Here is a 7,922-nt window from a genome sequence, read left to right on the forward strand (position 1 = left end):
TGAAGAGAGAGAGCGCAAGTTGCTGCAGCTGAGGAGGACAGTGATGCACGCGTACAGGAGTGATTGACAGTTCGCGGCACTGTGTACAAAAATACTCCGCTACACAATTATTTCGTTATTTCGTTTAAGCTTATTAACGTTAGCGTTACAGAAATGTCTGATTTACGCACTGTTACAGTCATTGTTGTTGTTTTTTTAAACAATGACATTTGAGTTCATGATTTTAATGTTGCTGTTTCTTGTGGCAGACTAAATGAAGAGTAGCCTAATGTTTCTTGTGGCAGACTGAAGAGTAATCCGGCAGAGTTTTATACTGAAACTTTCCGTCTAAAAGTCCTTCCTTGGTCTTATCCATATTTATTTGCACGTTGAACACACATAGGCCACAACTGGAAATAAAAAAAACTGCAACCGCGTTAATTGCGTTATTTTTTTTTAAGGCGTTAAATATTTCAAATTAATCGAATGCGTTAACGCGCTAATTTTGACAGCACTAATATATATATATATATATATATATATATATATATATATATATTGTTTGAGTTTCCTGCCTCTCAAACTTGTCTACTGAGAAAAAAACTCCAACACTTTCACATTGGTCTCCTTTAAAGTTTTAGAAGAGATCTCATCATCATCACACACTGTGCTCAGATTCTTCTCCTTAGCTAGAGACATCGGATCTCTCACATTTGTCTAATTCAACACTTTAGAAAAGATCTCAACAACATCACACACTGTCTTCAGAGCTCCTGGGTTACTTTTTTTTTTTTTTTTTGTAAATCAGTTTTGTTAAAGGCATTTGGTACATTACTGTTTCCAACAACAAATTGTGCCTACACTGTAAAAAAGAATTTGTTGAGTCAACTAAAAATATTTTGTTACCCTGCTGCCTAAAAATTTTTTGTTATCTTGACAAAAAATTTCTTGTTGAAACAACTTCAAATTAGAGTGGAGTTAGTCCAGGTAAAAAATTTCTTTAAGTTGACTTGACTATTATTTTCTAGTCCAGTCAACTAAATCATGTTGTGTCAACAGGGATTTTTTTTTTTTTTTTTTACTTCGATCAATAATCATAAACAAATTTTAGCCCACTGCCTTAAATGTTTAAATAAAGATGACAAAACACTTTTTTTATGTCATTTATTTAATGATAGAGACAACACTTTCATTCACATTTAAATTGAACAAGCAATTTGCTGTCAACACATCAACTGATAATTGATAAACAAAACAAAAAATGCAAAATACAAACACATGTCTAAAGATCTGAACCGACACTTGAAAGTGTGATGTATAATAAATAACATTGGCATGGGATTGAGAAACAAATAGTTGCAATTCAATTCATCAGATCAAAACCACAGGGATTGTTTTTAATTTCATAACTCAATATGAAAATCAGAAGGTTGAACTCTGCATATTAACCCTGCACAAGTTCACATGCACTCCCCCCACCATAATGCAAGTCATGGTCAAAATGAGAAACCAAGATATATGTATATAATATCACACTTAGTTACAAAAAATTAGTGTACTGTACTTCTGTATAATAAGATATAAATGGAATGAATGCACATGGAAGCACAAAGATCTAAAGTCAGATTCTAAATTTCATAGCACAACATGACCAGACAGAAGTGTTAACATCAGAAGGATCTTGAAAATTTCCAAACTCGTCCCCCATCATAATGCTACATACTGAAAATGTGTACATACTGTTTAAGAAAGTGAGAGGTGAAACAACATTTGTTTACATGAGAACATGCATATTCCAAGTTATGACATGATAAACTTTAATGTACATTCTAAAAAGAGTGCTGTGGAGCCGATGGACACATCATGAACACTGAAAAGTGAAAGTGACATGACATACATTTGTGCTCTTCATTTAACCCATCCAAAGTGCACACACACAGCAGTGAACACACACCGTGAACACACACCCAGAGCAGTGGGCATCCATTTATGCTGCAGCACCCGGGGAGAAGTTGTGCCTTGCTCAAGGACACCTTATTTGTGGTGTTGAGGGTGGAGAGGGCGCTGGACATTCACTCCTCCACACCTACAGTTCCTGCCACTGTAGCGAGCACACGGTGGGAGCAGCTGATCTTCACAAGTTTTTACAGAGCCTCAGTGGTATATTTAATGCGCTGGAGGTAGTGCTGTTCACTGCATACAGACCCATTAGGGGTCCAAATGCCTTGGGGACATGGGAGATGTCAGTGATGACAGGATGTCCAAATGAGACCAATGTTGGTAATTCCTTGGGAAGCACATCACATTGCTGCTCCTCAGTTACAATCAGAATGCCCTCTTCAATTTCTTTCTCAACATCCTTAATGTCACTGGATGGCTGGGAAAAGAAAAAAATATTACATTACTTAATACATTTATAACAAATGAACACACATATGTACATACACTATTAAATTTGTGTGTTTTATTAAAAGCACAGCTACCAATAAATGCAAATTGTAATTCACCTTCAAGTGGAAGATATTTTGAAAAATTTTACCAAAAATGAAAGTCAACTGTAAATGGTGCTCCTCAACGGTTTCGTTTAGAAACATTCAAATGACTTCCTGTATTAAACTGTTAAAAGCCTGTACAAATTTCTTTGTTCTGCTGAACACAAAGAGTTTAAAATCCCATGGGAAGATAAGTGTAAAATACACCCCCAGAACCAACTATGCTAAAAATGGGGGGAAATTATTTTCTTCACTGGTATTCTACATGATTTTTGAATGACATAAAATGTGACAAACCAATACAACATATTCAGTTTTTTTTTTTCTTAATCCAATTCTAAGTGTCTAATCTGTCACACCATTTATACAATGATCAGAAAATATAGTATTCCTTTTAAATAATAGTCTGTTGGACTGCATGTTCAGAGTAAAGCATGACCCTTAAAGGGTTGGTTAACCCATGTATGTTTTACTCACCCTCATAGCATCGTAAGTGTGTATGACTTTCTTCTTTCAGACAAATCCAGTCGGATTATATAAAAAAATATTTATGGCAATTGGTGGGTGTTTTTCTCAACAGTCCAAAAGTAGTCAAATAATGTGCATCAATTCATAATAAAAAGTACCTCACATGGCTCTGAGAGGTGAATAAGGGCCTCCTGTAGCGAATCCATGTGTTTTTGTAAAAAAATATACATATTTAAAATGATATTCAAAGCATATTTAAACCCTTTTCTCTCACTTTCGTGAGAGCCATTCCGGGTGGATGAAAATAGGACATATGGGTCATGCATGCACCGATGATAAGTGACGAACACGGAAGAGTGGAGGGGAGACAACAATACGCCAATCATGAAGTAAAATCACAAAATTAGGCTTGCACGTATGATAGTCAGTGGAAGAGAAAAAAAAGTGTTTACAACTTTTTAAATATGGATATTTTTCTTACAAAAAGCGCATCGATTTGCTACAGGAAGCCTTTATTCACTCCCCAGAGCCATGTGAGACACGTTTTATTGATGGATGGGTTCATTTTATTTGACTATTTTTGGACTGCTGAGAAAAAAACACACCTGTCTACTGCCATTAAATAACCTGGAAGGGCCAGGAAATTTTTTAATTCAACTCAGATCAGATACATCTGAAAGAAGAAAATCATATGCACATAGGGTGCCTTGAGAATGAGTAAAACATGGCCTAATTTTAATTTCTTGGTGAAATAATCCTTTAAGCAAAGTTGCTAATGGCCAATATGCTAGCACTGAACATTTTTCAGGATTCAAAACAGTATTCAGCAAAATAATAAAGAATGGCTATGTCCAAAAACAGGGTTTCTGGTGGTTTTATGAAAATAAATTCAACACTTTATAAAGACATTTTAAATACCAATTATAGAAAATTCACAGAATAAAACTGAAGGGAAAATAATGTCAAATTATGTTCTCTAAATTTTGAAGCTGTTTTCCAATGCAAATATCTACATTTTCGTAAAGGGTTCACCCAAAAAAGAAAAAGAAAGAAAATTGTCATTTACTAAACCTCAAGTTGTTTTAAACCTGAATTAGTTTATTTCTGTTAGACCCAGTCCCGGATAGTCTAACACAGTACACAACCCCACAACGTGTTACAACCCCAGATCACCCAGATTTCTTCTTCTTCTATTACCTGGACCACATCACTGCAGACTGATGGTGCTCAGTTTGGTCATCCACAAGCGTAATCCCAGCAGTCATGTCCTTGATGAATTCCTGCGCAGAGCCTGTGTGCTTTAATAAAAACAAAGGGATGCATTAAACAGGGCCTTACAATCGTAAAGCATATAGACTCCAATAGATGTGCATTTATAAATAAATAAATTTACTTACAACTTCGTCCAAGCTCTACAATGTAAATGCCATTTCCATTATGTCTGCATAGCATTTTGATGGATAACTACATACAGACTGTATTTTTATTGTTCTCCACATAAGTTCAGCTCCGCTGTCCCGCATGGGGGAATATCTGTTTTAATATTTATAAGGAAAATACTGTGGAACCGCCTGTATTGTGAGGCTTCAGAGTGCCGCGAAACCAACATTTACGTTACATACAGTAACTTATATACAGAATGTAAGACTCTTTAAACCATACTTACTCTTCTGAGACAACAAATGTAATTTTACACATTAAGCCAATGAATACGAATATTTTACTTACCAAAGTTGTATTCTAGTAAAATGTCCAAACTTTGAGGAGAAACTGACTAGAATGGCTGACGACCTTCTTCTCTCTTCAACAGCCTTCACGTCACGAGAATGACGAGATCTCGCGATAAGTGATGTTGTGAACGTGATATTGCTATTGAATTGAGTCAACAAATTTTTTTTAGTTATGAGGACAAATAACCTAGTTCAGTCAACTTTCAAACTAGTTGAGACACTGAAAACTTACTATTTTTAGTTGAATGAACAAATGCAGTAACTGCAAGTTGTGTCAACATAAAAAAAATCATTGAAACAACTAAACTGCTAAATAATTTTTTACAGTGTAAGCACATAAACATTATCCTATAAAAAGTAACATTATACTTAATTCTGCATGATTTTTTTTCAACTCTGAATGTATGTGTTTTTCCTCTTTATTTAGAGCCTTTCAATTACTTGACTTGGTGCACAAATTGTGAAGTTGTTGAGATATTTTATAAAGCTTTAAAGGAGACAAATATGAGACCCCAGAGTCTTTAGCTTTTGAGAAACCTATGTATAAAGTGTGATGTTATTGAGATCTCTTAAAGGGGGGGTGAAATGCTATTTAATGCATACTGAGTTCCCTATCTGTCGGTCACTACGAGTTATGTCGACCGACAAATGGGGTCTCACTTGGGAGGCCAATCATCTCTGATTTTAAGAGAAAACGCCAATGAAATTGGCAAGTGGATTAACACACCTGAGCCACTCCCCGTGCCAGCGGGTATAAATAGGGCGACAGGTGCATCCACTCATTAGATTTTTGCTTCGGAGCCGAGTAGTCGATGAAGAAGATCACTACAAAGCCATTCATCTTTGTTTTCGGTAGAGCTGTTCCTGGTCGGTGTGACGGCGCGTTACAGTGGTGTCCCTGCGAGCGGCGATTCCCCTGGGCGCTTCGGCTAAAAGAGACAGTTCTCTAAAAGAGCAAATCACGGACGATTCGCGTCTTTTTCAAGATGCCGTTTCGTCCGTGTCCTTCTGGATGCGGTCGTTTCCTGTCTTCGGTTGACGGTCACGAGCGTTGTCTGCAGTGTCTGGGCGTCCAACACGCTGAGGCTGCGCTCGTGGATGATTCATGCGTCTATTGTGGGCGTATGAACATGGCAGCGCTGCGATCGCGTCTCTCACTCCTCAAGGGGAGTGCAGCAGACCCCTCTGTCGCCACCCGTCCCGGTCTCTCTGGCTCGAGCAGAGGGCCGCCGGCTGGCGCTCTGGGAGATCTGAGGATTACAGTGAGAGCTTCTCCGCCGGGCCACGCCCCACGGACCTCTCACTCCTCCCGCAGCGCCTGTCCCGTGCAGCTGCCGATTGATTCTGCTGGGCCGTCTCACGGCGGTCCCAGCGTGTCTTTCGGTGCGCCGCCCGAAGATCAGATGTCGATCGCGGCATCGGGGGATGGGTTATCGACCTCTGAGGATGAGGGTTCGGCGGGGCTGCCCCCCTCGGGTGTTGTCGCCACTGCCGAATCTGACTTGGAGCTGTTGGCCATGCTTGCCCGGGCAGCCGTGAGTATCGGGCTGGAGGTGACCACACCGCCCAGTCCCGAGCCCTCGCGGCTGGATGATTGGTTTCTCGGCGCGGGACGCGGCTCACAACCTCGTTCTGCTCCGGTGCCTTTCTTCCCGGAGGTGCATGAAGAGGTGACGAAGTCGTGGACGGCCCCTTTCACGGCCAGAAGCCGCTCGTCTCCCTCTTCCATCCTCACCACCCTCGACGGCGGGGCAGCCAGGGGGTACGTGGAGGTTCCCCAGGTGGAGAGGGCGGTTGCGGTGCACTTGTGCCCGCAAAACGCCGCCACTTGGAGGAATCGTCCGCGTCTCCCGTCCAAGGCCTGTAAGCTGTCGGCCGCGCTCGCTGCCAAGGCTTACAGTGCTGCGGGCCAAGCTGCCTCTGCCCTGCATGCCATGGCTATCCTGCAGGTACACCAAGCCAAGGCACTCAAAGCTATGCACGAGGGTGGTACCGACCCGGGGTTGATGCAGGAGCTGCGCACGGCGACTGACTTCGCCTTACGGGCGACGAAGGTCACGGCGCGGTCCCTCGGGAAGGCGATGTCCACGCTGGTGGTCCAGGAGCGGCATCTCTGGCTGAACCTGGCTGAGATGAGAGACATGGACAAGGCTCGCTTTCTCGATGCTCCCATCTCCCAGGCAGGCCTGTTCGGCGACACTGTCGAGGACTTTGCCCAGCAGTTCTCGGCGGTACAGAAGCAGACTGAGGCCATCCAGCATATCTTGCCCCGACGTGTCTCTCCGGTTGCCACCGTTCCGTCGCGGGTAGCGCCTCAGCCTGCTCGTCGCCGTGGGCGCCCCCCTGCGTCCTCCACACCAGCTCCGCCCCGTGCCGAGAGTTCTTCGAGGCCGGCGCGTCGAGCCCCGCGCAGGAGAGCGGCGCCCCCCGTGTCACTCCCGGCCGCGAAGTCCTCGAGGAAGTCGACCAAGCGGCCCTGACACGGGCAACTCGGAGATGCGGAGAACTGCTCTTCAGGAGATGGCGAAGACAGCGCCACTCCTTCCCCCGGAGGAGGACCGGGCGGAGAATCTTTAGTTTCTGTTTTGTTCTGTTCCGCCACTGGCCGGACGGCCAGTGGTACCCACATTTTCAATAAAAGAGCAAATTCTCCTTCCTCCGAGTTGCAAGGCTCGTGGCTTGACAATGAGCGACGCACAGCTTCCTCACTCTCACCCACGACGCCCCCTTTCGCCAGCGGCCAAGAGGTCGCGGTTCGGAGACGCAACGCCTCTCCACGCGTCTCTGGCCAGTTCCTCTGGGAACACGAGGAGTGTGGTTGCGATGACCCAGGACGCAGTGCCTTCTGGGCCTTCCGGCACGACTCCCCATCGCTGCACCACTGCGGGTATGTCGACTGTCCCTTTGGTGCCACTTGTACGGTATCTGGGAGCGTGGCTTGCACTGCCCAACCCGTCACGCTGGCTCATCCGGACGGTTCGACTCGGCTATGCGATTCAATTCGCCCGGCGACCCCCCAAGTTCAATGGCGTGCTCGAGACTTCGGTGGCAGTCCAGGACGCCCCTGTCTTGCGCGAGGAGATTGCTGTCCTCCTGGCGAAGGATGCAATCGAGCCGGTCCCTCCAGCCGAGATGAGGACGGGGTTTTACAGCCCTTACTTCATCGTGCCCAAGAAGAGCGGTGGCCTTCGACCTATCCTGGATCTGCGAGTCTTGAATCGGGCCCTACACAAGCTCCCGTTCAGGATGTTGA

The 7,922-nt window shown here is 43.9% G+C and overlaps 1 long non-coding RNA gene across 1 annotated transcript; it reads right to left on the minus strand.

Moving 5' to 3' along the window:
* Positions 1-1,781: 1,781 nt before the first annotated feature.
* Positions 1,782-4,405, minus strand: LOC128016302 (uncharacterized). Its single transcript, XR_008184134.1, has 3 exons — positions 4,337-4,405; positions 4,137-4,237; positions 1,782-2,356 (listed from the first exon to the last, which is right to left on the minus strand). It is a non-coding gene; the product is annotated as an uncharacterized LOC128016302 (long non-coding RNA).
* Between the last annotated feature and the right edge of the window lie 3,517 nt (positions 4,406-7,922).

Source organism: Carassius gibelio, chromosome A7, assembly GCF_023724105.1.
Source record: "Carassius gibelio isolate Cgi1373 ecotype wild population from Czech Republic chromosome A7, carGib1.2-hapl.c, whole genome shotgun sequence".
Taxonomy (NCBI): domain Eukaryota; kingdom Metazoa; phylum Chordata; class Actinopteri; order Cypriniformes; family Cyprinidae; genus Carassius; species Carassius gibelio.